This window comes from Nannospalax galili, unplaced genomic scaffold, assembly GCF_000622305.1.
Source record: "Nannospalax galili isolate Female #2095 unplaced genomic scaffold, S.galili_v1.0 scaffold433, whole genome shotgun sequence".
NCBI classification, from domain to species: domain Eukaryota; kingdom Metazoa; phylum Chordata; class Mammalia; order Rodentia; family Spalacidae; genus Nannospalax; species Nannospalax galili.
In genome coordinates this window covers 10,585,502-10,606,130 of record NW_008338715.1, presented here as the reverse complement: position 1 = coordinate 10,606,130, position 20,629 = coordinate 10,585,502, and the positions used below count along the sequence as shown (strand labels likewise).

Genomic DNA, 20,629 nt, shown 5'->3' with positions numbered 1-20,629 from the left:
CTAAAATGGAGAGGATTAACCTGGTGGGTCCCACATAATCACATGAGTCCTTAAAGCTAAGAAATTCTCCTGGCTGTGGACAGAGGAAGGGCCAAACAGACAGAAGGTTTGGTCTTTAAGGAGGAAGGTAGCCAAAAACCAAGAAAAGCGGGCAGCTTCCAGAAGCTTAAAAACAACAAGGAAATCAATTGTCCCAGAAACCTTCATAGAGGAATGCAGCCAATAATCTTGATTTTTAGCTCACCGAGACCTCTTTTAGACTTCTGAGCTGCAGAGATATAAAACAATTTATACTGTTTTAAGTCATTAAGTTTGTGGTAATTTGAAGAGTAAAAAAATCTGAAAATTATGAATCTGTGGCTGCTCTTGATAAAATCTGCCTCTCACAAACCTCTTCCCCTTAAGATTTACAATCTGGCTAGGAGAATACTGTGGTTTCAATGTAAAATGTCCCCCATAGGCTCATGTGTTTCAACACTTGGTCTCAGTTTTGAGGTGGGGTCTAGCTGGAGGAAGGTGGTCACTGGTGGACCTTGAGGTTTCTTAGCCCAACCCTACTTTCCGTCTCCTTTCTGCTTTCTGCCTGAGGGTGCTGTGTGACCAGCTATCTCATTCTCCGGCCACTATGCCTCTTCCATCAAAATGGGCTGTATCCCCTTGAACTGTATGACAAAATGAGCCCTTCCTCCCTAGAGCTGTTTCTTGTTAGATATTTGGTCACAGCAATGTGAAAGGTAACTAATACAGAGACCATTAAAACAAATCCCATTATGTTCACCAGGAGAAACCCAAGATAACAGGTCATTCCTTTATCACCTGGACTCTGTACCATGACTACTCTGACCCCTATTCTCTACTATCCCCAATTTCCAAAATACCCTCTCATGGTGTCCTCTCAAACTCAGGGTTATCATCAACATCAATTTCCTCCTCAGTATTGTTCTTTACCTTTCTTGTACCAACTGAAATCTCACAGACCCCTTTTCTTTCTCCCTCCCTCTCCCTGCCCTAGGAGTTCTGCTCTAGCTCCAGTCCTGCAACTGACAGCTGTTCTCTCTCACATCTTCTCATAAACAGACCTTGAAGTGAGTAGACAGATGTCCTTACTTGTCACTGTCATTTCTAAGTTATTCTTTTCCTTTCCCTGAAACTCCAGCTTTGGATCTCAGGACACCAGACTACTTATTTTCTCCTCTTTGTCACAGTTACTCATAAATCTCCAGGAAAAGCCCCTAAACACTCTGAGGGGTGTCATTCTCTCCAATGTGGCTTGTCTTAGACAAAAATGAATGATTCCCCAGCATATTGGTCACTCAGTTCTTTGCTCTTCTCCTGGGCAGTACTGTTAAGCTCCTTTTACTTTCTACCCACACCCCTGGTGTCACCTTAGAACTCACCATCACCAATAATCATGTATTTGCAGTTTCAAGCACCTTAGACCTCTCTGTCTCACAAGGTGGTATAGCATGTGCTTTCACTTAATGCAAAAAGACAAGCACACAAGCACTTAAAACCTAGGAACAGCACTAATTTACTTAGCGTTCCTACTTAAAAGAGTCCCAACATCCTAATCTTGGTTGGACCCTCAGTTTCTGATCCCAGGTAAAGTCACCAAGAACAGGGTAAGTTTATTTGAGGTCAAGAACACCAAACATAATACAGTCTGATTGGTCAGGTTAATCAGCATCCTCTATTAGAACTACTACATTCTTTTTCATGTTTGTTTGAACACTGGCCTTTCTTTTAGTCATCAAATCCTTTGCACATTTACCCTTTTGACAAGCCATTCCAGGAGCTATTCCGTGACAAAACGCAATGATTGTATGACTGGCTTAAACACAGCTCAAACAGTGCTGACAATGAAAAAAACAAATTCCTATAATTCAAACCTACAACATTTACTAACTAGCACAGGCACACATAATACAAAATGGAGAACTTGTTGAAGAAAAACCAACTTCCCTTCTAGCTTTAGCCTATTTCTCATTCTACCCTCACTTCACCTACTGCCTATAGTCCAGCTACACTACATTTCTCACCATTCCTATAGGTAGACAGTGATGAGCCCGAGGTAAACAAAGGCCTGCCTATCAGTGCCCAAAAGACTAACATGAATGTCTTCTTAATAAACTAAAACTAATCTTCACAGAGCATCACCGTCATTCAAATCAGGATTCAACTTATCACTATAAAAACTTCATGTTGGGGAATATGCTCAATGTACATTATACACTTGCATAAAAATGGCCTTATGGCACTCTGAATAATAAAAGAGAAAAGAAGTATACACACATACCCATCCCCCGAGCCTTCATGTTGCTAGTGAAAAACTAAACTGAGATGCCCTATCTTTTCCTAGGAGTGCTATAAAAATTACCAAAAATGTAATGGATAAAACCCACAAACTTTTTAATCTCAGTCCTAGAGTCAGAGTTGAGGCTGTCCTTGCCTTTCTGGCTGTCTTGTTCATCTCCAAGTCAGTCCCTCTTAGGTTGCCATCTTTTGTTTTCCCTTATGAAACCTGATTACACTGACCCAAGACACTCTTCCCTCATTTTAAGGTTAGCTGATTAGTAACCTTACTTACTTTTTGTCATGGAAACTAACACAGTCATAGGTTCGGAGACTTAGAACACAGGCATCCGTGGAAGGGTCTTATTCTGTCTACTACATACCATGAATCAGTAAATCTCTTTTGTCAAACTAAAATTGAGTATTTGAAGGGGAAAAGACGAAACATCAAAACCAACTACTCATTCGTAATTAAGAGACTACACTACTGTGCCTTTACAGTTCTTATCTTCTGAGTTACTTCTTTCATGCTTCTTCAAGGAACTGAAAAACAATGTGGATGATGATTCATCAACTAGAACTAAAGTCTAAGTTTATTACTATTATATGGTAGTAACAGGCTCTGTTCAGGTTTTTCTAAATGCTAATATTGTTAGTTCAATATCCAAATGAAGGTGAGAACCTATAAAACCTGGTAAAAACTTCAACAGGTTTTGTACCTTAACTTCAGTGGCAGTTACACAAATTTATACATAAAATAAAATACAACTATTGTAGAATCACATACTTTGCCAGTGTCAATTTCCTGGTTTTGATTGGATTATCACTACATAACATATCAAGAGCAACAAAACCAGCTAAGAGATACGATGGATCTTTGCAACATTTTATGAATCCATAATATCAAAATAAAATGTTCTTAAAAATTAATGCATAAGGAATACATAGATTTTTCAAATTTTTGAGGGAACATTTTAAGAAAAAAAAAATCAAGATTGTTTAATGTGGGGAAAAAAAAGAAAACCAGCAACAACAAAATGTTAACAGCCTCTAATGAAAGCCAAAGGCTTCTTTCTCATTCTCACTATTCTGAAAAAGGAATTGAGTAAAAAGTAAAAGATATTCCATCCCTGAGCAGGGTAGGTAAAGGTCTCATTTGAGAGAACAGATAAATACTCAAAGCACCTAACCCACCCACTTAGGCATTAGTGTTCTATAGTGCCAGTGAGAGTGTAATCTGACACAAACTTTATGAAGAACAACTTATCAATATCCCAACAGAGTATGTCTTTACTTTTGATCTGGCAATATAGGGAGCCTCAACTAGCATTACTAAAATGCAATCAAATTGATATATATGGAGGGGAGAACACACAGGATATCTGGTAATAGTAAGGGTTATTTCCTGAATTCAGATAGATACGTGTTTGAGTGCATATATGCATACTGAGGTCACACCATTAAATACATTTCTTACTAAAGAGGGTGTAATAAAATAAGTCTGTAAGCTAGTTTCAACTTTAAAAAGAAAACCTGAGGCACAGATACCATGATGACACTGAAAAGGAAGGGTGTTGACAGCAGGATATAAAGACAGCAAACTGAACGGAAGACAGAAAAAAGGGCTATAGCAAAGAAGCAACAGCATATTACCAACCTACGAAGAGCCAGGAGAAAATGTGACCTGTTTGGTATAAACGTGAGAAAGGAGAAAGGGAGACGATGTCTCAGACCACTGTCAAACAAGAAACAGAAAATACCAAGCAAAGTTTTTCACCACAGGGGGTTAATTCATAAGAGAAATTCTAAGTATTTCTGTTTTTGTTTTTCCTTCTCATGACATGCTTAAGTTTGGCTAGAGCTGGGCATGATGGCATATGCCTATAATACCAGGACTTAGGAGGCTGAGGCAGGAGGATTATGACTTTCAAGGCCAGTCTAGTCTAAATAATGAGGCCTTGCACTAAATGCGTGTATATATAAATATACATGTATATTTATGTATAAATATATATGTATAAAATGTGTATATATATACATATAAATACAGAGAAAAGGCTGACTATATATTCACTGTGCCTCAAATGTCAAAGAATTATATTTTTTGAACACAGTCCCATGAAATTCTTATGTGGAAACTTAATCCCTAATGTGATAATATTAAGATGTGAGCCTTTGGGAAATGAGATCATGGGATTAGTATCCTTATAAAGAATGCTAAGGGAGCTTGATTCCTTCTTTCCTTCATGTGAAAGGGAAGCCAGAAAGTACCATCTTCAAAGCATAAAGTGAGCCTTTAACAGACACTGAATCTGACAGCACCCTGATCTTGAACATGTCAGCCTTTTTATACTCAGTCCAAGGGGCTGAAAAGATAGTTCAGTGGGTAAAAGTGCTTGTCCAACAAGTATAAGGACCTGAGTATGAATCCCCAGAACCCACAAAAAGCCACCACATGCCCTGCACTACATAATCCCAGCGCTCCTATGCTGAGAGAGGAAGTAGAGACAAGAGAATCTCCAGAAGCTTATGGGTGTGCTTAGCTGGCAACAACAAAGAAACCCTCCCACAAACAAGGTAGAAGGCAAGGACCAACACCCAAAGTTGCCATCTGACTTCCACTTGTGTGCCGTGTTACATGTGCGCCATGTTACATGTGCACCCCCCACACACAATGATCAAAGACCTAGAGCCAGTTCCAGTATCCTTGAAGGACACAGACCCTTGTCATCACTGAGTACCCTCATGTGAACAAATTCCTTCTTTCCAACCTTTTATTCTGCTCAACACTTAACAAGATAATTCCATGCCTGTTTCTGTGTTTCTCCTCATCATTTATCATTTAAGTATTACAAATCATTTTGCATGTAAGACAGATCTTCCCAGAAGAGGACCTGTAAATCTCCTCTTAAGCCATGCAAAGGCCCTGACTATAGCTGTTGGGCAGAAAGTAAGGAGAATAGGAGCAGATCTCAAGAACAGGCTTCATTGAACAGAGTACCTTCATTGGACGAAATCACTAGTCTTTAACAATAGATGGAGTGGAGAGCAACAATAGATGGGGTGGAGAGCAAAGGCAATGCTTCTCTAGGACTGGACAATAGGTTTCAGCAGGAATTGTAGGGTCCAAAATTCTCAGATCGAAGTCTTCCCTGACCTGAACACAGGAAGAGACACAGTCTCCTCTCCAATTGCATAACAATGGTAACACAGATTCAGGGCCAGCTTTCTAGCACAGAAAGCCAACTGGATAACTATCATCTATAAAACTGTCACGGAAGCCCTTAGTCTTCTATGGCTACATCTTAAATTGGCAATTGGCTAACCTAAGACTAAATTCTTTTTTAAGGCTACAAAGTCATCAAAAGCAATCATTTTATGCCATAATACTTAAAATAGTCATGCTGGGGCTGGAGAGATGGCACTGGCTGCTCTTGTATAGGCTCTGGGTTCGATTCCCAGCACCCACATGGTGGCTAACAATTGTCTATAACTCCAGTTCCTAGGTATTGATGCCGTCTTCTGACCTCCTGTGGGCATTGCACAACATGAGTGCACTTACACACATGTAGGAAATATACTCATACACATAAAATAAAAAGTAGTATCAAATGAGGTATCTGTTTCCTTCCAACACTCTGCCTCCAATGAACTCCATCCCAATTAACCACAAAGGAAAGCTTTAGAACGTGCGGACACACACACACACACACACACACACACACACACACACAGCTTTTTTATTAAAAACTGCTTCAGATTAGGTCCCTTAATAAGTAAAACCTAAGGCAAAAGTCATGGATTAATGTTTTTCAGGAGAAGGGGTTGGCATTTACAGATTAGCAAAATATGGAGAAGTACAGCAGGAAAACAGGTTAAGCAAGAAACAGCATTGCATTGCAAGGTTTTCAACTTCACTACAAATCACAACTAAATTTTCTGTCCTGTAGAAAATCACCAGACAAATCTCATGGAAATAGCATGCCTTGGAGTGGTCCCTGTAAGTAAGAATGGACAAAGGCCCCCATCTTGTTTTGGGCCATTTATTGTTTAAACTACTGAGACTGTAGACAATCGTAATGTAAGTATATACTTAATTTTCCAATGTATACATTTTAAAGACTTTAAATTTCAATTTAAAGACTTTTTAAATTTAAATACATACATATGTATGTGCCTGTGTGAATTTATGAGCACCACATGCATGCAGGTACCCAAGGAGAAGGTAAGGGAGGATTTGAAGAGTGGAAACAGGTATGGAGGAAGAGGGATTAAAGTGAGGTTTACTATGTTCACCTTTTAAGGTTAATCTACTGACAAAGCCTGAAAAAGTTTTCATTCTCTTTAACAAAACAGGATATAAATGTTATCACTCTGGTTTAAAAAAAAATGTAGGAAATTGAGGAAGAGAAGGAAAAGATAAAGACAAGATGGAAAAATTGAAAGAAGTCCTATTAGCCTCATGCCACATACCAGGGACTTAAAATGCAATGCCTAAGAAATTTTAGTATTTTACTATTATTGTAGAGGTACCATTAAAAGAACTAAGTAGATCATTAACCAATGAATGAAGATAAGCAGAGAATGATGTGAGCTGATGTCCCAGCTTTCTTAGTAAGAAGTCAACAGACATAATTTTAGAAATCAAGAAAAAAAGTAATCTCAGCAAAGAAAGGCCAGTACCAGATCACTTCACTAGAGAATTCTATCAGTCACTTATAAGAATTATCAATCCTCCTCAAACTCACCAAAGATCTAAAAAAGGACACTTACAGATACATTCTAAAAGACTAGAATGATCCTATCAAAACCAGACAAAGACATAAAGAAAACTACAGGCAAGTTATCTATAAATATCAATGAAAATTAATATGAATATTCACTTATATATGAAAAAGAAACACTGAATATATTCTAAGGTCAGGTTCTGTTTTAGGTACGAAGATTATATCAGTGAATAAAACCAAGCCTCTACATATGACTGGCACAATAGTTTAATAACTAAGAAAGCACCCTAGGAACATCTTTAGGGAAATTCAGAATCTGAAGGCTTTTAACAAAAGGAAGTAAGCAGAGAGGACCTAAGGATAAATAGATGCTCTAATCATATGCAAACAGAAGGTTGGAAGGAGAGTCAGAATATGTTAAGACCTTGTTTCAGATGTAGTCCTGTCCCAATTATGCTTCACTGGACTCACTGCATATCAAACCATAATTATTAACATGATTATTTTAATGCTAGTTATAGTGTAGGGATAACTTGGACTTAATGTCAAACAATTCCTACTGAAATTTTTAGACCATGCATTAGTTCTTCAGGACACAAGCAAACAAGAAAGCATCAGAGGTTTGCTGAAAAAGTGAATTGTAGAATCTGTCATAAAGTCAGTAAAGAAGTATCAATCTCTCTACCTTCAGCAAGCATTTTGAAATTGACTTTAAAATAATCACAAAAAAATCTTTAGTCTGTAAAATGATTTATATTACTTTCTAAAGCAAAAAAAAAAAATGTTGTAGAACATTTCCAAGTTTTATACAGAAGGCTAAACAGGCAAGAGGATAGCCTGAGTTCAAGAATTCCAGACCACCCTGGAAAGCATATAGCAAGATTCTGTCTCAAAAAGAAACTCAAATTGGTCTTGGGAGAAGGCAAGACCTGAGTTCAATCCCTAGCACCCACGTAAAAAGCCAGGCTGGTGGTACACTCTTGTGATTCCATGTAAAAAGTCAGGCATGATGGCATGCTCTTGAAATTCTATGCAGGGAAGGCAGAGACAGGAGGATCCCTGGGCTTGACAGCTGGTCAATGTAGCCAAATCAGTGAGTGACTTGTCTCAAAAAGTAAGGCAATTGGTTATCATATCCCATGTCGACATGCACACATGTGTACACACATATGCACATAGAAGCAACAGAGATAGACATTTCTTAAAGAAGACATACAAAAGCTGGGGGTATAGCTCAGTGGTATAGCACCTGCCTTAACATGTGAAGCTCTGGGTTTAATCCCCAGTAACACACACAAACAAAAGAGAGAAAAGAAAGAGAGAGAGCGAGTGGAGAAAAAGAAAAGGAAGAAAACATACAAACGGTCAACTGGTACATGAAAAATCATTAATCATGAGGAAATATCAATCAAAACCACAATAAAATATTACCTCATCCTCGTAAGAATGATTACTATCAAAAAGACTAACAATAACAGGTGCTGACAAGGATGTAGAGAAAAGGGAATCTTTGTACACTGTTGGTGAGAATGTAATTACTACAGTCATAGAAAAGAGTATGGACAGTTCTCAAAAAAAAAAAAATGATCCAACAATTGCAGCATGTGTATAACCAAAAGAATTGCAACCAATATACTGAAGAGAAATTTGTTTCCTTGTTCACTATAGCACTGTTAACAATAACCAATATATATGTAAGTGTTTACGGTATGTCCATCAGCTGATGAACAGATTAAAAATGAGGTTATGTATCCACAATAGACTACTACTCAGTCATAAAAAAGAATTCCTTTCATTTGCTATAATATGCATGGTACTGGAATTAGCCAAACGCAGAATTCGACAACTGCCACATAATCACACACCTACATGGAATTATGGGTTGATCTAGAAGTTCAGAATAGAACAGTGGTTATCAGAGACTGGAGACAGGGAATGGCCTAGTGAGGTGGCACACACCTGTACTCCCAGCACTTGGGAGGCAGAGGCAGGCAAATCTCTGTTGCGTTAAAGGTTACCCTGGTCTATACAGCAAGTTCAAGGGCTGTATAGTGAGACCCTGTCTCAAATAAACACACTCATAAAAGAGACAAAGAACGGAGCAAGGTTGACTCATGAGCACCAATTTAATAGTTCAGACAGGAACAAGAAGCTCTGGAGCACTACTCAACATAAGGTCACTGCAGATAATAATTATGTACTACAGATTTAAAAGCTAGAAAAACAGATTTTAATTTTAAAAGTTTTCACCATAAAAAAGTAAATGTTTGAGGACATAAACATTTGAATCTGATTTAAATATTAAGCAACATATTGAGCATCATGTAGTATCCCATTAATATGTACAACTTTTGTTTGGGCGTATCAGTTAAAAAACAAAATTAAAAGTTAAAAATTATATATATTGACTATCTTCTATAAAAACTATGGATTTATTTCACTTAAGACTGCCTTTGACTTGCTTTCTTTCCTCCCTAGTCCAAAAGCAATCAATCTGGCTGAACATGAGAATGTGGCTAACGAGACTAAGAAACAGAGTTCTTAATTTTACTTACACTTAAATAGTTAGATGTGACTAACAGCTATCATATTACAGGGGCAGCCGTATATTATCACTGCTTTTTAGAATATGCTTTGTGTTATGGCCAATTTTTATAATTTTCCACAGGTGTTTAAAAAAAATACAGCCTCTATTTTCAAAGCAGGATTAAGTTTATCGATCTGATTTTTATTAAACTGGCAAATTTAGCATGCATACACACACACACACACACACACACACACACAGAAAGAGCAAGCTTTGATGTGTGTGTGTGCATGTATACGTGTGTCCATTTGCTACAGTATAATCTATGAAAAGCCTCCACCACTAAGGTTTCTGAACTCTTCAGCTCTCCCTTGCCTCTTGAATACTGAAGCTTTATTTTTTTTCAGAAATATGCTGTTTATTAACTTTAAATTTCACAGTTACATAGTACAATAATGGGACAAGAACTGTGTATGTGGGAACTTACTAATCTCAATCCTCATACTTTATATAAAAATCATGTTGAAATGAATCAGACTTAAAAATGAAAGCAAAAATCTTAGAACATCTATGACAAAAAAATGAGAAAATCTTTGAATAGGCAAATATTTCTTAGCATAAAGAAAAACAAATTGACGAATCAGATTTCATCATAGTTAAAACTTTGCTTAAAGATGCCATTACACATAAAAAGGCAAACAAACCGCAGATTGAGAGAGAATGTCCACTCTATTTCATAGTATCTGGCAAAGACCTTCTATTACAATATATTTAAGGCAAGGTGAACGTCTCAGTCTCAATAGTAAGCAAATAACCTGGTTTCTGTTTTTGTTGTTGTTGTTGACAGGACCTTCCTTTAGCCCCAGTCCACATGGAACTTACTATGTAGACTAGGCTAGCCTAGATCTCACAGAGATTCGCCTGCCTCTATCTCCAAAGGGATGGTGTATAATCTGATTTTTTTTAATGAACAAAACATTTCAAAAAGAAAATATAACAGTGATATACACATTAAGAGTTAGTATCATTAACTATGGAAATATAAATGAAAGTCATAAATGATACCTAGTCATACCCACACTAGAATGGATACAATGCAAATATGCTGACAATACCAAATGTAGGCCAAAAGGAGCAACTGAAACTCATTGACTGGGGCCTGAGAGTGATGGTACATCCACTTTAGAGGACAATACATGTCTCATAAAGTCAAACATACAATTACTATGAAAACCTAGTAATCCCATTCTTAGGTGTTTGCCCAAGTGAAATAAAAATATATGTGCACAAATGTCTGGCAGTTCTGATCATAACAGCCTCCAACTAGAAGCAATCCAAATGTCTATTAACTGATTATTGGATAAACAAATTGTGTGCACACCCCATACAGTGATTAGTGCTTGGCAATAAAAAGAGGCAAACTAGTGACATATGAAAGCCAGGCCTAGACCACCACATACTACATGGTTTCACTTACCTTGCACTATAGAAAAGCTAAAACTATACTAACAAAAAATAGATCAGTGGTTGCCAAAGAGAGAATTTTTGGGGGTGAGTTTCTTGGTGGTGGAGGTAGCTATTAAGAATGCATACATTTGGGCTGGAGAGTTGGCTCACAGTTAAGAGCACTGGCTGCTCTTACAGAGGGCCTGGGATCGGTTCCCAGCACCCACATGGTGGCTAACAACTGTTGGTAACTCCAGTTCCAGAGGATCCCAACACCCTCTTCTGACCTCTTCAGGCATTGCATGACAGGTGCATTACATACATGCAGGCAATAATACACTCATACACATAAAAATAAAAATAGTAAAATATTTTAAAAAGAATGCATACATTTATCACAACTCAACCTCATACTTCAATGAGTTTTAAGACATATAAATTATACTCCAATAAACAATGACTTTTTAAAAGTATAGTAGACCAAAAAATTAAAATCCAACATTAATCCCCAATGCTAATTAAGATAAAATGATACTAAAGCTGGAGAGATAGTCCAAATGGTTAAGATAAAAGGATACCCCTAAACCATGCATTCCAGAGAGCTGTTAAAAATAAGATGTCTACACCTATGAACAAAAGACGGCTTGCAGCACACCACTCTAGAAAAGCCAAAGGAATTATAAAAATCATGTTCTTATAAAACAGCAATGAGGACAAGACTTAAAACTCCAGAAGGGGAGAGGATTTTCAGATAATCAGACTTACTGTTTAACTGGGGTATTTTCCAGTTATGGACTTAGGTCAGAGACTTAGACTTGGCCTGTGCAGAACATTGTTGCTGAGGAACAGAGAAGCCAGGACAGCACTTGGTGTTGAAGCACAGCTAGACTGCAGGAATTTCAAGGTCTTTACTTGTATAGCCTCTAGAACACTTACTGAATTTGAAAACTGTACAGCGCCCAGATGCTGGAATGCACCTGTGACTCCAACTTCTCAGGAGGCTGAGGCAGAGAAGTCATGAATACAAGGTCTGGGCAACCTAGCAAGAGACTGCCTCTTAGCCTCCCTGTAGTTTAAGGTGATTTGCTTCCTATCACACCTGCCTAGAAGGAAAGGTTATAGTTTGGATGGGAAGTATCTACCAAAAGGCTAACGTATTGACAGCTGGTGAATCCAATCACTGAGTGGTGACTAAACAAGAGAGTTCTAATTAATGATTCATAATTTGATGGCAGTAGTGGGAGGTGGCAGAAACTTTCAGAGGTGGGGCCTCATTCAAGAAAGGCGTCACACTGGAGATGATTCTATTTTGTTCAGGGCCCCTCTCTGTATCTCTGTTTCTCAGGTATTATGAACTGAGTGGCACTGTTCCATTATGCCCTCTCCCCATGATGTTCTATCAACTTAGACCCAAAACAACAGAGCCAGTCAACCACAGACTGAAGCTCCTGAAACTATAAACCAAAAAATCTTTTCTTAGATTGTTTTATTCAGGTATTTTATCACAGCAATGAAAAAGCTAACACAATCAATCTCTGGCAGAAAATATCAGGTCTGCCTGGCATTTATTCAAAAATAATAAGTCATAAATCAACCAATTTGACCTAATTGATATTAACAGTCTACACAACAATCTTCTTTTCAAGTACATATGACATATGAGACATTTACCAAGATAGAGCATATTTTGGGCTATAAAACAAATTTCAATAAATTTTAAACAATCTCATCACACTGGAATCAAATTTAAAGTAACAGAAATATCTCTGGAAAAATCCCAAAATATTTGGAAACTAACACAATTCTCAATAATCTACAGATCAAAGAGATCAGAAAGCAGACACAGTTGTATATGCCTAGAGTCTCAGATACTCAAGGGCAAACGAGGATTTTGGGGGCCCAACGGCTGAAGGCTAACCTGTGAAACATAGCAAGATTCCCAACTTCCTCCCCTCCAAAAGAGAAAAATTTGGAAGCAAACAATACGCCCCAAACTGTAAGCAGTTAAAGTTTCTAGCATGCTTACAGTGGAAAATCAAATCACTTCAACATCTACCTTAAGAAATTAGAGAAAACAAATTATACCCAAAGAAAATAAAAAATAAAGAGTAGAGAAAAAATAAGGCATTAAAAAACAAACAAAAAGTAGAGGAAATCAGTGAAAATCAAGTTACTCTGAGAATCTCAGTAAATTAATAAATATCTAACCAGACTATTACATAGAAATGAAGACTCAAATTACTATATCAGGAAATGATCAGAACATTACTAAATCTCTACAGGCTGTTCTGTCAGTGACTTCAAAGAAAGAGATAAATTCCTTTAAAAACATGACAGAATCAAGCAGGCACAATAACGAACAGAAAACAAATAAACAAAAGCGGACCAATAGCTGGATAAACAGTTCAGTAATAAAGTACTTAGCTAGCTTGTCTAAAGCCCTAGGTTCAATTCCCAGCACCAAAAAGAAAACAAAAACACAAAACAAAAACATTGCTGGCATGGCAACACAAACCTGTAATCCCAGCACCGAAAAGGTTCAGGAAAGAGAATTCCAAATTCAAAGCCAGCCTGAGCTACATAGTGAAACATTGTCTCAAAAAAAGGAAACAAATAAATTTAATTAAAAAATAAGCAGACTTGGGGATTGAAAGATGGCTCAGTTGTTAAAAGCCCTGGCTGCTCCTAAAGAGGACCCAGGCTTGGTTTACAGAACCCTCTTGGAGGCTAAAAACCATTTGTAACTTTAGTTCCGGGGGATATGACGTCGTCTACTGGTCTCTGTGAGCACCGTACAACATGGGTGCACTTGCAGACATGTAGGCAAAACACTCATATACATAAAATTTTTAAAAACAAGTAAAATTAATAAAAAAAATTAAGCATACCAGGGCCAGCAGGATGGCTCAGGGGGTAAATATGCTTGCCCTGCAATCCTAACAACCAGAGTTCGATCACTGGAATTCCCGTAAAGGTTGAAGCAGAGAATAAACCCCACAAAGTTGTCCTCTGATCTCCACAAGTACACTGTGGCACATGTGGCCCCACCACCACATCACAGACCACCACCACCACCACACACACATACCACATACACACAATTTCTTAAAAAGCAGACCAATGCATGATGCAGACAGCAGGATAGATAGGCATTTAAGTAACTGTCAGATGTTCAAGAAAATGGTGTCTATTAAAATCTGTCAAATATAATAAAAGTAGATTTTTTAAGAACTCAAAGCTACAATAAAAAACTAATAATAGAAAGAAAAAAGAAGACAGCTTTGGTATACTAGCAAATAGGAAGATCTCAAAACTGGAATGTAGAGGAAAATACCACGTTTTGAGACATGTGGAATATAACCATAAGATATAACTAAAAGTTAAATGAAAACATAGGGGATCCAAGAAACATTTATAGACATAACAGAAAACTTTCCAAAACTAAAAGACATCAAACTACAGAAAAAAGCAAACAACAAAAACACTATAACATACATCAATATACAAAGAAAAAGTCTTAAAATTCTCCAATGAATTTAGACCATTGTGAAAAACGTTACAGATAAATTTTAATTGTACATGCAGACTACTTCACAGATTGTCATGCTACTTAGGTTTGTAAAAGCACATTACTATCCAAATTATTTATGCTCATGAAATACACAGTTAAATGAATTTTAAAGCAAAACATAATTTAGAAAGAAAATACACCATCATAAAAATCTTGGATTTTCATTATTATCAATCATCAACACATAATTTATCACACACATTATGGCATATTTTTCCAACAAAATACAAAAAAAAATCTCTTTAATCTGGTTATCAATACAAATTAAGTAATCTACTTGAATTCTAATTCTTCTAAACACTATCAAAATTTTCTCAAGCTGAAATTCCCTCACATTATCTTAAACATTAAAACAAATGTCCAACAAGTGATAATTACAAAAATAGATGAAAATAAACATAGCTATTAAAAATTGTAACACTGCAGAAAAAAATGACAGGAAAATATGTTGACAAGTCACTGTTAGATGAACAGAACAGCTGGTACTACAGTGGATGCATGACCAATCTAGACCATCATGTGTCTTTAAGAGTGCATATACTAATATAATGGCTAAGTAGAATGGATGAAAAAAGTACTGCAAAAGACTAACAATGGCTACACTTGATGACAGATTTCTAATGGTATTTTAAATCCTTAATGTGTGCTTTTTTTGAGATTCCCAGATTCCCTATACTGGGATGTGTTACTGTTATAACTGAGGGTTGAAGATTAAGAAAGTCAACTACTTAACAATCAATCATATTTTAATATAAACAATAAATTCTTAGCTAGGCAAATGGCTTAACCTTCAGGTACAACTCCCATTTGTGCTTTCCTCTTTTCTAAATACAAAAATCTTTGAAGCTAGGTAATAGTGGCATATACCTGTAATCCCAGTTCCGGGGGAAGTTGAGAGGAAGCAGGATGATGATAAAGTCCAAGGCCAGCCTGGGCTACATATCAAGACCCTGTTTCAAAAAGTCAAACACTACCACTAACAACAACAACTAAAAGGAATCAACCTGTATTTTTGTTTTTCAGCATGATGAAAATTAAAAATTTAAGTATCTGATTAAAACAAAAACTCTTAAAAAGTGGGAAATTTTTGAATTAACATTTTATTTTCTTAATGGAGAAATAAAAATGTTTCTGAAAAATAAAAAGTAAATCATATCTGAAACTGTATACTATAAAACCAAGAAGACCAGCATGCTGGCTCAGTAGGTGAAGATGCTTTCCACCAAATTTGAACACCTGAGTTCAATCCCTGGAACCCATGTGGTTGAGGGACAGAATCAACTCCCACAAGTTGTCCTCAGACCTCCACACACACCTCCCCCAATCCACAATATAAATAATTACAAAAAAAAAAATCAAAAGCAATTCACAAAATTCACTTTACAAGTGACTTCTCTTTGCAGACTGATATGACTTAATAAGTAGAATTATTTGTTAATAATACAAGTAATTACAGAATTGAAATTGTGAGGATGAGTTTAAGTAATGTAACAGTTGCAGAATCAACAGCATGGATAAAACAAAATTTCTTTATGCACTTAATTCATGGAAATTACACATACCAGGGCTATTAACAAAGGTTGTAAAGCAATTTATAAATGCCATTATATAATTAAGTCAATTAGTGAATTAAATTGCTTTGATACGTGTTATGCAAATAATTCATAAAACTCTATCCACAATTTAAGTCTCAGAAAAAGGGAAATTTGGTGTTCATGTGTAGTACCTACAAGAAAAGTACATTTCAAAAAAAGCTATTTTACTTCATGCATCTGCAAATGCTGTAAGTAAACAGACACAAAAAAAGGTTTTGCTGTTGTAACTGTTGATTTTCTCCCCACAATATTACAATATTGTTGTGTTATTAAAGCATTCACAGAAGTGTGTGAGGAGGTCTTTAATAAGTTGCTCTGAGGAAAGAATGAGAGGAAGAAACAATTTGCTTTTATTATTGGACAACAGTTAATTCACAATTAAACTCCTCAGTTTCATATTTGTAAAAATCCTGAAATACATAATTTATAATTATTAAATAAAACAGCAAAAAGCTCTTTCCAGTAGGCAAGCTTCAAACTACAGAGATTAAAATAGCTATCACTGTCATAGATAGCTACTGCACCTTTGCTTTTAATGTTAAGAATTGAGTCTGAGGATTCTAAATCCTTTTGTTCTCTCTTTTATTTAACTAGTTAAAAGAGTGTGATAAATATTCTCCCTCAAAACCCCATACCCACAAAACAAAATGATGGAACGTTTCACCCTTTAAAACTTCAAAGAATTTTCTTCTAAAATCTGACATTTCCTGCTTTTTACTATAGCTAATATGAACTTAACATATTCTTTTCACCTCAGGGTTCAAATTCACTGAACTCAACTATATACCTTAAAAGCAGTCACCATAGTACTTGAATTTTCTGCAAACTCTATCACTTAAAAGAAAAATATCATGTCTTAGACATTCTTTATAGCTTGGTTTTTAAGAAAAAACAAAAATCCTTTGGAACTAGCAAGGTAGTGTTCTCAGAGAGTTGTGGGGATACAGAATATTATGTTATCAGTTAAGCCTAAATCCCAGGACTTAAAGCCAGAGAAGATCCTACAATTTGGGCCCAAAAGAGTCACATGAAAAAAAAAAAAAATCTGAAAACGTATTCTCCATGCTGAGTTCACATCAGTTTGACCTCCCTGCAAATTGTAAATGTCTCCACACTAACTGGTACCTCAATAACGGGAAAAACAAAACACATAGATTTGTGTCCTAAAGTTTAAACTTCCTAACATACTACAGGTCATTTCCCATCTTATAAGTAGAAAAAGAAGAAGGAAAAAGTCCACAGAAGAGGAAAACTGGCAGAGCAATCACTTAGGAACTCTATAATTAGCCAACCACAGTGCTGCACACCTCTAAATCCCAGTACTCTACAGAGGTTTGAGGCAGGAGGGTCTCTACTTCCAGGACAGCCTGGGCAACAAGGCAAAACTCTCTCAAAAACAAAATAAACCACCATAAACAAACAAAACCAACACAACAATTTAGTTTTTAAAACTGAAAAAGACAGCTGGATGTGGTGGTGCATACCTATTCCTTTAGTCCTAGCACTTGGGAGGCAGAGGTAGGTGAATCTTTGTGAGATTGAGGTCAACCTGTTCTAAACAGTGAGTCCCAGGCCAGCTGGGGCTACAGGAAGACCCTGTCAAAAAAAAAAAAAAAAAAAAAAAAAAAACACCCAAGAACTGAAAAATATGTATTTATAAATCCATAGAAAATAGAAAGTCAAAGTATTAATAGCAGTTATTGTCAGAGAAAGATATGACATGTAAGTGGAAATGAGTCCTGGGTTAGGTGACATACATTTGTAATCCTAGCACTCAGGTAGCTGAGTCAAGAGGACTTTCATGAGTTTAAGGCCAGCTCAGGCTAAGAAGACTGAATATATCTATATGCACAGTTCAAATGAAAACTAAATGTCTTTCTGCATGGCTTCTATACACCTTCACATCATAACAGAAACAACACAAATATTCTGGCCTTCAAAATAAAAACTGGTAACATTTATAAAAGACTTGTGCCATTAATAAAAATGCCTAGAGCAACTGTTACCCACTATTAGCTACTTTGGTTATACAATTATTAGTCACTAGAGGGAGTTTTTAGTATTCTCTCCCTAAAATTATATTCACTCTCACACCATTTTCAATCTTAATCTTGTGGAAAAGGCTAGGGTAACTGAACTAAAATAATAATAATAATAATAATAATAATAATAATAATAGTATAGGTTTACCACAATCTGTAATCATAAAAATGTTTTAGTTTTTCACATCAATACTGCCTTATTTTTCATAAGAAATAACTACGTACACACATTTTCAGATATACAGATTTCAGTGGGGCTCATGTACAACTTCTTCAAAGTAAAGAAAAGTTTCCCAACCAGGAAAGAGTATTAACCTAGACAATGAAGATTATTATCATTGTGAATACAGTGTCCAAACTTTGAGGGAGGGGATCAATAAAAGAACTTTTTATGAACTGTAGTCCCTTAAAAAAAAATAAAAAGATACTACACTGTGAAAGTAGTATAATTCAACCATTATGCCAAGTGTAAACAGTATCACTAAATGTCAGCAAGGCAAATAACAATCTTTAAAAACTTGAATTTGTGATATCGATATCTTAAAATATATATAGCCACCAAATTTATCCTAGTTTGTCAGTTTAGCTTATTCTCTTAATGGAAAATAACACTGCAAATGGCCAAAAATCCTCACAAATTAAGCAATCAATATCATATAAACTATTTTAAACAAATGAATTTATGCTTATGAATCCACAAACTAGTCAAGAATACAGACTATGAACAATGCCTAATATATTTCCCTCCCTACCCTTCATCAGACCACTTCTCCCTTTCCCATGATTATTGGTTTTTCCAATATTCCAGTATTATCCTAGGGTTTCTTTACACAGAGACGAGCATATATAGATTTTACATTGTTAGTACACTCCCCCTTCACACATAAAGCAGCACACTGCCCTCCACTTGGCTTTTATCACTCCATGACAGAGCTTTAATATCTTTCCTTATCAGCGCACAGAAAGTTTCCTCAGCCATTTTTCACAGATGACCATGGCTAATTCTATCACATTTTAAGTCTACCTTCTTCAACCTTTAATGGCGGTAACGTACTTAGCACATAATTTCTTCCCACTAAGATTTTAAAACAAACCAGATTTGAATTGTTTCAGAGACAGCAAGTCAGCTAAGTTACATCCTTTTCAGAATTTTTTTTTTTCCCCAATCAGGTATGGGGAGATGTTCCTCTATTTTCTCCTCTCATCACTTAGAGCTACAAACAAGAATGCAATCAAGGGAAATTACCTTTACTTTGATTTAGGGTATTGGTGCTCTAGACAAATTAACAGTGACTGTAAAAGTTTCTTCTTTGTGCTTTTCTTTCACTGTAAAAGAAAACAACATTTTGTTGCGGCTGTTTAAAGACGGCTACGAAGCCTTAAAGTTACATAGCATGGCGTTCTAATATCAAGAAACAACTTGATTTGATCTGTCCTCTACCATGTCTGAGGCCAAGGCTTTTTATCTTTCAGGATTTTGCTGACTATTCAACAGGACGACTTTCTACGGCTGCAAAAACCACTCTCAAGAATATAAACTCTGGCGCTGCCTGCGGGTGAGTCCTCGCCGGGGCTGGGAGAAGCAGGACCACGTCCAGGGCAGCCAGCTCCGCGGGCGGAAAGGGACCAGGACCCGCGGCCCCGCGCCAGCTACTAGCTCCCGGGACGGAGCCCCGGAACCACGACCATTAAAGGAACCACACTGGGCCGCGGCGGGGTCCGCTCGGACCAAGGAGCGCAGCGCGCAGGCCGCCAAGGGCGGGGGCTCCCCGGAGGAGCTGGCCGCCCCAGCGCCCCATTGGGCGCCGATCCAAACGTGCCCAAGCGGTGACAGGAATAAAGTGGGTCACAAGGCCTAGCGGGTCCCGGGCGCCAGCGCTCCAGGCGGGCGGTCCGGCCTGCCCCGCAGCCATGTCAGGAGCGGGCAGCAGCTCCGGCGTGCCGCGGCCGCAGGGCCCCGCCAGGCCCCCTAGTCCGCCCCTACCCAGCAGGTAACGCCGGCGGCCCAGCGGCCCACCGGCCGCCGGCTTCCGCCCTCCTCCCTGGAAGCTCCCAGCCGCTGCCGGCCGCCGACCCCGACCGCAACTCCCGCCTCCAGACCCTGCACCCGCCCCTGGCCCCACACACCGCCCCCCGCGCCCGCCTGCGCCCTCACCGTGGGACCACCGGAGGTCCGGCTTCCTTCCTCCCCGACCCGGGACTCTGGCAGCGGAGACTCAGTACCGCGGAGCAGCGACGGCCCAGGAACGCTGAGGCTGCCAGCGCCCGCAGCACCTGCGGTGGCCAGGAGCGCCCCCACCCACCCCTCAAAATTCACCGCTACTGCCGCGCTCCTCCCCCTCCCGGCCCTTCCCCTCCTCCACCAGCACCGGGAACACGCATGCGCCGCCCAGGCCTGCCGGCCAACGGGCTCGGGTCGGGCCCACCGG

At 38.0% G+C, this 20,629-nt stretch overlaps 1 protein-coding gene across 7 annotated transcripts in view; it reads right to left on the bottom strand.

Annotated features, from left to right (window-relative positions):
* Positions 1 to 20,629, bottom strand: part of Clock (clock circadian regulator) — a 94,179-nt gene that overhangs the window by 73,352 nt on the left and 198 nt on the right. For 6 of the 7 annotated variants that reach the window (XM_017798212.2, XM_029563585.1, XM_017798210.2 and 3 more), the window contains exon 2: positions 19,447 to 19,526. The gene's annotated coding sequence lies outside the window, so the exon portion shown is untranslated. Of the gene's footprint in view, positions 1 to 19,446; positions 19,527 to 20,355; positions 20,546 to 20,629 lie in introns of those variants that run through there. The other variant, XM_008833312.3, reaches the window with a different exon arrangement.